The 10,847-nt window shown below is 45.6% G+C and overlaps 1 protein-coding gene across 1 annotated transcript in view; it reads right to left on the minus strand.

Annotated features, from left to right (window-relative positions):
- The window catches only part of CHD2 (chromodomain helicase DNA binding protein 2), an 84,360-nt gene extending 77,642 nt beyond the window's left edge, over window positions 1–6,718 (minus strand). Inside the window, exon 1 of the mRNA XM_014264581.3 lies at window positions 6,695–6,718. The gene's annotated coding sequence lies outside the window, so the exon portion shown is untranslated. The remainder of the gene's footprint in view (window positions 1–6,694) is intronic.
- Between the last annotated feature and the right edge of the window lie 4,129 nt (window positions 6,719–10,847).

Here is a 10,847-nt window from a genome sequence, read left to right on the forward strand (position 1 = left end):
AAAAACCTTCCCTAAAACAGAATATTGGCTATGAAGAGACTAGATATGAGACAGAAGCAGAAACAAACAGGTCAAAATAAAATGCTTTTAATTTAGAAACTATCTCAGATTTTCTTGTAACGAGGCACACATGCTACTGATATTAAACAGTACATTTATATTCTCCAACCTGGGGTGCAATACAAAGGAAACCATAGAACACTTTGGGAAAAAAATGTGTGGAGAGCATAAGTTCGTATGTGTAGGAGCTAAAGGCAAATGCTTGAATAATTTACAATCACAACATGCATGAAAATGAAACACTGTGACTTTAATAACTAGCTTTTTTTCCCCCTCCTTAAACTCCCATTATTAAGCTATTGTGCTCCAGGCTAGCATATCAGGTGCTGATAATGAACATTCAGGCACAAGACTTCTCCTGCACAAACGAAAACTGTTCTGCTCAAAAGATTAATAAAGGATTATCTTCTTGTATATACATATATACATATACACACACACACACACTGAACAGAATTAAAATTGTAACCAAAATTGCAATGTTGAAGTCTACTCAAGTGCTGTTAATAATGTAGAATTAAGTTTAGGGAAAAACATAACCTAATTAAGAGGTTCCAAAAGGCACATTAATATATGCTGAAAAAGTGGTTTTTAGATATGGAAACTATTTTATGCTTTATATTATCATTATAAGGCACGGTTTTAGACAAACAAACCAAGGATATACACAAATGTCATGCTAGAGTTCTACATTTATTGCTGGTCATCAGTGCACTGCACCCAGGTTATGTTTGAACTGCAGATGGAAAGTAACCTTAGAAGAGTAAAAAAGGGCAATCAAGAAAAATAATAGTCGTGAGATGGCAAAGAGGCTTTTCTGTAATAAAGGAATCGTGGTCTGAAAGAAATCTTTGCAGGTGACAAGCTTAAAAAGGAACCTTCAGACCCAGAGCGAGGAGATCAAAGACCTTGCAAAATTCAGCTGCACGTAACATGGAGGAGTCTTAAATATGACTAATACTCCTTGAAAACCTAGCTGGGATTTGATTACTGTGGCTGGAAGTTTTCAAGTCTTTTGTGAGCAGTTGAAATAATGACAGCTGCGTTCCTGGGAGTCAGCAGCCCCACACCCAAGTCTGCTGCACTGGTGCAGCATCCCAATCCCACACCATATTCCCACAGAGGCTGCAACATTTCTGAGCTACACATGACACACTGGTCAGCTGGCTACAGGATGGTCATTGATGGGTCAGCAAGGAAAATAAACAGAGACCCTCTGCACTCATTTGTAGCTCTTCTTTTAGAAGATGCACTGATTTATCACTATAACATGCAGCCTTCCCCAAAGTGCAGAACCTCTAGAACAGAAATTTGTTGAAACTGAAGGTCAGATCAAAAGCTCCAGGCCTTTAATAGAACCATTTCATGAGCTCTGCCTCCTTAAGAAGCCAGGAGGAAAAAATACAGCTACATGAAAAATAAATGAGCAGCTTTTCCTGACTCTGAAAGCAAAAAATAATGACATGAAACCAAAATCAAATGCAGCACTATCAGTTGTATTCCCAAATGCCAGCATTAATTCTCCCTCTTCCAGCTCCCAGAGACTTGTTAAACAAATGAGCCTTATAATGCATTTTGCAAGTGAAAGGTCCCGGAGTGGTAAAAAGTCAACTCCCATACCAAAAGCCCTTAATGAAAATGCTGCAGCTTATTCCAGGAGTTCTGCACTGAAGGGCATCAGCCTGAGCTCGCTCCTGCCACAATTCCTATTTTCTCCGTTGATCAAAAGAGCACTTCTGCAGCACTAGCAATAGTCTGGGCTTTTAGATCAAAACTGGCATCTCAAAACCTGCAAGTCAAGTCAGCTCGTGTAAATCACAAAAGGCCGGTTTCGTGTGTGCACAGACCAGTCAGACTTTTTTTTTTTTTTTTTTTTTTTTTTTTAGCAGAAAAAATCCTCTATTTAAAACATTCCTGATGTACCACATTTTCCCTGCACACCTGGGCTGGGCGTACAGCCTGGTTATCCTCCCCACACAGTTCGTGGCATTTTTGGAACCACGTACGCCTCTAAGAATTTTTTGTCCGCTGGAGAGAGACCTGATTTTGCTTGCATACTGTGACAGCCTCAGAATTTTTCCCCTTTTCCCTGGTTTTCCTCGCTTGTCGTAACTTTTTTCCTTTAAGTTTAAAAAACAAAACCCTATGGACTGAACGAGGATGAATAAGCCTCTCCCTTCAAACCAAGGGGAAAAACCTTAAACCCGAACTGCACGAACACAACATGTCTCCTCTCGCTGCATTAATGCCGCTTCACGAAATGGCGCCTGCCTCTGCAGACAGCTGCCTCAAAACGCCCACGGCTCCTCGGGAAAACAGAAATGCAACTTCTTTTTCTGTTTGTTATTTTCCTCGTAAAGCGTTTATTTCTCTCTCTTGACATTCAGCCTCTCGGCTCCCCCGCAAAGCCGAAACCTGACGGGGAGAGTTCTCCTTCATAAAACGGCCTTTCCCCTCCGCTTTCGGAGCCCCCCCGGGACTGCTCCCCGCACGGGCCTGGGTGTGTGGGGCTGTGGGCTCCGGCCCCTGCACACTGTAAATAAATGTGCCGATTCAGCCGCTATCGCCACGATCTTGCCTTTCCAGAATTTTCTCCCTCCGCTTCCCAAATATAAAAGGAGTTTTTGTGCTGAACACGGAGCGGGAGCGGTGACGGGCTCGGCGCAGGGCGCCATGTGGTATTTGGTTTCTCTACAGTACATGTTTTTATAATGAAGGGGGAAGGGAAGGAAGGGAGCTGCTCCTACCAGCATGCCAATAATCTGTTGCAAAGGGCTGGAGAGCTCAGAGCCAATTAGTGCTCCTGTTAACCATTTAAGTGCGGAAACAAAGCCAGGCCGGGCGCACAGTCCGCGGGATTCGAGACAGAAAAGACCGTGGGGGTTCCCAGGGCATCGTGTTCGTACAGATCTTTTCATAGATGCATATTTCCTATACTTTAATAATAAATACTTTCGATAGACAAACAGCTATATCCTGCACACGTACACCACACAGTTTTAATGGAAGCTGGATGTGCTGGCCTGTGGTGGAACGATGAAAGCTACCCACAGGAGGTGCATTTCCGATACGGATAGCAGGTCCCTGCCACAGGAATAGCAAATCCATGCTGTCCATGGCGGGCTGGAAAGGGTCAGAGTGCTGCTCTGCCCAAGAACAGATGTGTCACTATAACATCTCCCAGCAATGCTGCTGTGGGTGGAAAAACACCGTAAGGTGGGACGAGCTCTAGGAAAGCAATGGCAGAGTCTGTCTCCCTCTAAATGGGATGTCTTCACCATCCAGACAGCACTACCCTGCACCAGTCTTGTTTTTTCAACCCCTTAACCACATCAGAACAAGACCAAAAAAATATAAAATTATTTTTACATGCTGCAGTGTGATTTGTTATAAACCTTTAAAGCCTGAGGCAGGCCAGCTCGTGGCTTGTTATGTGTCACTGAACAAGCCAGGGAAGAAGCTGCACAGGGAATTCTCAGCCTCGATCTTTTTCTCTGGGGGCAAGTCTGAACATTGCCAGAGAGCACAGACAAATTAGTCCTAAAGCACAGCCACAGTAACCTGCTCCCGCTGGACCCAGCGGGTCAGTAAACCTATTTTTGTCCTCCTTTTTTATCCCGTGACGTAGCAGTGAATATTGGATCAGACTCCCAGGAATGCCAGGAGGAGCAGCAGAGTTTGTACAGCTCACTGAAGTGCCCAGGGTGCCAAAAGCAGGCTCTGCACCACAGCTCAGCAGCCCTGGCAAGAAGCAGACTTTATTTGCTTGTAAGGGGCTGCAGCAGCGCTGCAGGTCTGCTCCCACCTCAGGCAAGCTTTGCAGTGCACACGAAAGGCATATTCGAACATCACTATCTTCTCTAAAAGATGAAGTTAAATTTTCCTAGTTGCCATGGATAAAGTCCAGTGTCCTTGAAAGTTGCAGGTTGCCCCGTCTGAAGTGCCGTACCAAGGCTAACACTGTAACACATCCCACTTTTAACCTCTAGGAAAGATTCCGTCTAAAGTATAACTTTACATTCAAATTAAAAACATTGGGGACCAGGGGGAGGAAACATATGGGTAAGAAACTAGCAGATTATTTAGGCATGTGAGCTGTGAGAGCACAGGCAATACAAAAGCTCTCTTGTTCCTGCTGCCTCCCACAGCTGCATTCACTAAATATATCCCGGGCTGAGAGCTGCATTTCTCCACCCCTTCCTCAGCCCAATCGCGTTTGCACAAACACCACCCAGGTCCCTTCGGACAGGCAGTGAGGCAGCAGCGATGCCCTAGTTACAGTCGGCATGAAGAACACCAGCGACTAATTGTGTCTGCAACAGGGTGAAATTGTTACATCCACACCTTTTTTTGGAGAGGGAGTCCATGAAGCTGATCTATATGTAACTTAAACCCAGGGTGGTTTGTTCTCTATAAGGATACACCCCATTTGTATGACAGAATCAGTTACTATTATTCCCATCAGATGATTTTCAATAGTTTATGGAGAGGGGGAAAAAAGGCAGAAGAATAGCCATCTCTATAAAAAAAGAATTCACTGAATCCACCTCCTGGCAGATGTGGAGGAGAGCAATGGTCTTGGGGAATGGCTGTCCCCTAGAGAGTTTTACCCAGTTTTACCTTCCATTGAGTCTCTGATCATATATACATTTGGGGGGGGGGGAAAGAGATATCACTGAATTTCTATAGGACTGAGGTGCTCCCTCCACAACCTCCATTCTGTTCCTCGCATTTCTCCCATCCACACTTTGTATTCTTTACCCTCAAGGACACATCCTTTGGCCTGGCACAGCAGAACCTTGCTCCCAACTGCAGCCTTGAGACACTGCTGCAGTCACAGCAACAGAGGGAAGAGCTGCCCCCTCTCATATAGTGAATTCTATAGCAGATCAAATTGTGGCAGAAAAAAAAAAGTTATCTTTCCTCACTTCCAAGCTGTGAACCAGCAGGGATTTTGACCCTCCTGGTCTCTGCTTCTTCCTTTCCTCACAGTTCCCTGTTTCTTCAACACCTCCAGTTCCACTAGCAGCGCAGCAAATTTGACAGAATCTGGTCAATTTTTCAAGCTTTCTCATTTTAAGAAGTCAGTGGGAGCACACTATCTTGCAATCAAACCTCACAGGAGGGAGAATTAAATATCTCATGCATGACCTTAATCCATAGGATTTTGCAGATAGTTTCTCTTGTAATCTCAATACCCAGAGCTTATTACACATTCAAAACGTATCTGTAGCCTCAGAACATTTTGCAACAAAAGAAACTCAAATTCATTTTGATATAATTATGCAGTCACACCAGTCACATGCTTGCTATGGAATAAATATAAATACTAGGCTTTTGGGAATAACTTGCTGATTTATAGTGCTAAAAAAAAAAAAAACCAAAACCAACACAAGAATGAAACCATTTATTATATATGAAAAAAAGATCAGGTTTAGATGTCAGATTTCAGCCAAGGAAAATGGCACAATTATGAAGTCTTATATTTTTTTTTCAATCTGCAAAACATAAAAGAGAGAGCTCAAACTGATACTTAGGCCTCTCCATAAAGTAAGGACCTCATTTTCTAAAGCAGGAATATAATTCAACGCATTTAGAAACCTTTGAAATCAGATAATTCATTCACAAAATGGCCACAGATCCCTAAGCTTAAAGCTAGAGAAGTTAGAAAACTGTGCTCTGGGGTTTGTATCTTCCTAGCACGTTTTTTCTTTCTCTGCTTTTCTTGCCTTCCTGAAACAAAATGACCTCAAAGACTGTTCTAATTATGTCGTTGGAAATTGTCTCTTTTAACTGGGGACGTTGCTATTCAAGAGCCACACCCTGCTGCCCTGGTGGTGCTGGAAACCAGCCTCGCTCACTGGGGACAGGCTGGGGGTCTGCCTGCTCTGATCTCTGATCTCCTGTGGTCCTCAGGATCCCGTGGATTCTGGACCACATGTGGGAATACATTTTCCCATCTCTGTGCTTTTAAAAAGGGAATACAAAGCGTGAAACCAGATGTTAAACCTGAGCTCTCCAGAGAAGCCACAGGAGCGTGAGTTACCTTCAACAGCACTGCAGTTCCAAAAGCAAACAAAGGCATAAGGGGCTGGGATGGAAGGTTTCATCCCTCAAAGAAAGCAGTGACTCACCCACATTCCTAACTGCACAAACAAGGGAGGCAAACCCTCCTCTGGCAGTCAGGATCCTCCACATTTTCCTGTGTGGAGCAAATCCCAAGCAAAGGTGACTGTGGCGGTGTGTTAGAGCAGACACAGCACAGGGCGGATGTATTTTGGAAAGGGATCCTCTTTTGCACACCTCTGTGTTTATGTGCCTTCTTGAAAAATAAAGAGTTCCCAAGTACTGCTTTTCACTTCTGAAAACACACTGAAAAAGGGCTACTTCTAACAACTGGTTTTTAAGATCCAAACCCATCTTTTCTCACATACCTTTCTTTTTAATACTAAGAGGCAGTAGTTTACTTTAAAAAATCCAAACAAACAAACAAAAAACAATTCAAGGACAGATAAAATAAATCCAAAAGTTCACTGAGCAGAGAGCCAAGCAGTGTGTAACATGGATAAGGTGCTGATTCTAACCATCAATCTACCCATGTGGGAAATTTTGACCTAGGGATGTGGAAACTCACCTTCCCAAACGTCTGCTTGGTTGTTCCCATCAGACAAGGCACACTTCACTGATGGAGGACCAGCATATTCCAGGTGATGGATGGCATGGAGCCAGGCTGCTAAACACGCCCTGCTCCACCCTTCCTGCATGGCTCTCCCAGAGGTGGGGACACTGTGCAGGTCCCCAGATGGCCGGGGCATCAATGGAGCTGCTGGGTGGTACCAACAGAGCCCTCAGCAGCAGGGATGAGGAGGAGGTGGTGCAAAGGCTGGGTGTGAGGAAACAGGACCAAAAAGGAGCTCAGAAAGCACAGAACATTGCTAATTTGCAAGAGAAACTGCAGGAAACCAACATCTCTTAACTGTAAACCTCAGAAAGGTTGTGGTTAGGAGACAGGTGACAGGGTGACAGGGCTGCAGGACAGGCTTTGTCTGTGCCCAGGAGAGCTGCCTCAAAGCCACGATGCAAGTGGAGCTCCCCAAGGAGTGGGGCTGGGTAGGTGGTCCCCTGTGTAGCTGTGCCAGGGCTCTGTAGGGTGACTTTGTTCCTCTCTGCAGTGCAGGATGCCAGAACGCCAGCACGCAATTCCCCTCTGGCTGCATGCTCCATGAAGCAGAATTAAGGCTGATGCTCAGTGTGTTCCACTTTATATCAAATTTTTAAATTCTCAGGTTTCCAGTGGTAGACAGACACTCCAAAGTAATTTTCATTCCTTCCTCCTGGGGAGCAGCTCCTGAGGGTTCTCGGAGCTGCTGCAGAAGGGAAGTGGCAGCATTACCTCAGTGGGGGGACTTGTGAGGGGGCACAATTTTTTGTGTGACAACTCCCAGTGTAGTTTTGTCTGCTGAGGCTATGAGAGACCTTGGCAGCATGGGCTGCTGGCAGGACCACAGAACTCTTGTTAATGACAAGTATCAAGCCTCAAACAGATAAAATAAGCTATCCTGGAGCTGAAGCCATGCTTGAGGCATCACGGAAACGCCTGTTGCACTGATACTGCTGCCATACTTAAAGCTAAGCCCCAGCAAGCAGGGATAGCACACAGACCAGCTCCTCCTGCTGCTGCAGATTCTGCTGGCAGCATTTGAAATATTTTAGGCATTTCAGACTACTCTCCTATCAGAACTCCAGAGCTTACAAAAAAAAAAAAAACCAACAAACCTGTTTATCAAGTCGCAGAACAACAGCAATCCGTCTGGTTTATTTGATGGAAAGGACAAGAGCGGGGGAGGATTTTGCTAACAGTAATTCTACCTTAAGTGACTGCTATGATCAGAGCAACAGCAAACAAACATTACAAGATATTTCCTTGCGCAGAGGAAGAGAAACTGCTACGAGATATGGACTCCATGTTTTTATTATTATTATTATTACTATTATTATTATTATTGCTACTACTACTGAGCATTTTGGCTGGCCTGCGCTGTTTGGAAAGCCCAGTTCTGCCAGGCTGCTTGAGAAAAGCAGCATTTGTCCCCAGTTTTGGGCATGGAAACACAACTCAAATCCCTTCTCGGGAACAAAGGTGCTTCCCAGGAGCCTGGCGTGCTGCCGGCATGCCGAGCGCGTAGCCAGGCAACGGCAGCCGGATTGGGGCTTGCGCCTCACCCGCGATGCTCCAGCCTCCACAAACAATTCTTGCCACGTAGACAGGAGCGTGCAGGGTAATGGAAAATTACTGCAGGCTCTTTCTTAAAGGGCGAGCACCGCCGCTGGCGGAGCGGGCTGATCCGCACGGCGCTTGCCAGCGCGCCCCGGGGTCAGCCCGTGTTTCCTGCGGGAGGCTGCAGTGCGTCACCGCGCACCGGGGCATTAATGCACTGAAATACCATTTACACGCCATTCCAGCCGGCTGCGGCCATCAGGAGTGTAAAGCAGCGAGGGAAGGGGGAGCGGAGCAGCCGGAGCTGAACAGCCGAGGGCTGCCCTTCTCGAGCTGCTCTCTCGAACACGGCAACCTTGGTGCGGTGCAGTTCGTACGGGCTGCGGGCTGATGCCAGAATAACACCCCTGCCCTTGGCAGGAGCAGCGTTATAACAACTGCCTGGCACATTCCTGCAAGGCTGCAGGAAGAAAAAAATTGCCTTAAAGAAAGAGCAAACTTTGGCAGTGGTTAAGCTGCTATGAGGACAACAACAATAATAATAGTAATAATAAAATTATGGCCATGTTTACCTCCATTTCTGGTGTAAAAGAGAATTTAGTTAATAAGACAGCATGGTGCTTACCTAACTAATACCAAGCCAAAAAGCCACGCAAACAGCTACAGAAGCACCCAACAGCCAGCTCGAGGCACTGCACCTCTGAAAACCAGAGATATGCAGACTTACTGGTTGGGCAGGGCAGGATCTGCCCCCGGAGCACAAAGGAGCTGCCCAGCAAGACAGCACAGCACCAAAAGGTGCTTTCCCAGAAGTGTTCCAAAATAGCTCCTGTATCCCTTACAAGTTTCATTTTGTCTCCTGCAAGAGCAGACCATGCTGCCTGTTCTTGGGGTACCTATGGAGAAATGTGTCCAGCCTGCAGCAAAAATAGAAACGCAGGCCTGCTGCTCTTGCTTTTCCTTTTTTGCCCACTGCATGCAGCTCATGGTGGCCCTGGCGTGACTCAGGATCACATGTTGCATGCCAGACTGGTTCTAGGTCAGCTCCTGCAGCAACAGCGCTTTTGTTCTTCCTTATCTTCATGCATTAATTTGCCTGTTTTTTCTCAGATAAGCACTGGTTACAGCCTCAACCCAAATCTTTTTTTCACTCTGTTGTAGCCAGCAAATGAAAACAAAGGCCCTACACCAAGTTAGGGGACTACTTTGTAATAGAAACTTCCTCTCCCTTAAATAGAAGCCTTTGTTGTGAAGCTGTTTTCATTGCAGGCTCCACAGGGAAAGTCATTATATTTAATAGAGGTTGACCTCATTTTGTAGTCCTCGATATTAAACCTTAGAAGAGGGACACATAATTAGAAGCGGTGAGTTCTCAACAAAGATACACAGTACTTGTTGCTGTTGCCTTCTTACCTAAGGATTAATTTAATATGGTTTGGAAAGAGTAACTTGAAACAGCTTTTGGCAGATAAGCGAACTCCAAGTAAAACGCAAAGATCTGGTTTCCAAGAAGCTTTTTACAAGCTGTACAGAGAAGTGAAATAAAACCCTCCAGCAGCACACAAGGCTTCCTGCAGAGCCTCCCTGGAATAGCTGGAAACCTGCATTTTGCTGAAAGCTAATCTGGGTCGGAGGCTGGGGTTACATAAAGACATCTTGCACAGAGGCACAGAGAACCCGTGGTCAGGCATGGACCTGCCCCTGTGGCAGCCTCTGCTCGGCTGGAGGGAATCAAGGGAATGTTCTAGTGCAGTTCCAAGGCTGTGCTCTCAGACAAATAAAGCAAAAGGGGTTTCATCTCAGTCAACACAGACAAGGGAGGGAATGCAAAGATGCCCCAGCTTTGTTAGGTTTGCTAATGCAACCTGGGTTTCCACACAGTGGACACTGTTGTCACTGCATAATGGGTAAACAGAGCACTGGCCACCACTAAATAAACACATTTTCCACAGCAAGGCAGTGAATAATGTGTTGTGCTGCACTGTGTAGGGGCCTCACTGAGCACAACCCTGTGTTGGGGCTCTTCACCTCTTCAGCTTGAGTTTAAAACATCTCTTCACAGCCTGCTTTGCAAATAACCCCATCACTTTTCCAAATATGGAAGTTCACTTGAAATACACATTGAAATACATATTGAAATACACATTTTCAATTCATTTTCCCAGCTCTTGTGATAGCCCCACTGCTCTCCCACCTCCTGAACATCCCTTGCATTCCCAGTGCTCTTGAGTCCAGCTGGAGAAATGTCACCTCCCTACTGAAACACTCATTATGTAAAAAGGATAATTTCTCATTGAAAGGCCCAGGCTCCCTTAAATTTCCCTTTAGAGATCTGTGGTTTGAATGAGTGTGTCTGCTTCAGCAACCCTGAGAACTTCCTGATTTCTGCAGTTCTCCCCTCTGCAAACAGCTCACTGCTTTAAACTCAGTTTTTGACTTGCTTTCCTGAAAAATCACATAAATGGTGTCCCCAGCTGAAGCACTTTCACATGGTGTTAAACTGCAGCTTCTTTTCTGCAGCCCAGCTCCCCTGGGTTTTTGCTGTGTGGAGCAGGGTGGTTGCTGCCCA

This window comes from Zonotrichia albicollis, chromosome 11 (genome assembly GCF_047830755.1).
Source record: "Zonotrichia albicollis isolate bZonAlb1 chromosome 11, bZonAlb1.hap1, whole genome shotgun sequence".
NCBI lineage: Eukaryota > Metazoa > Chordata > Aves > Passeriformes > Passerellidae > Zonotrichia > Zonotrichia albicollis.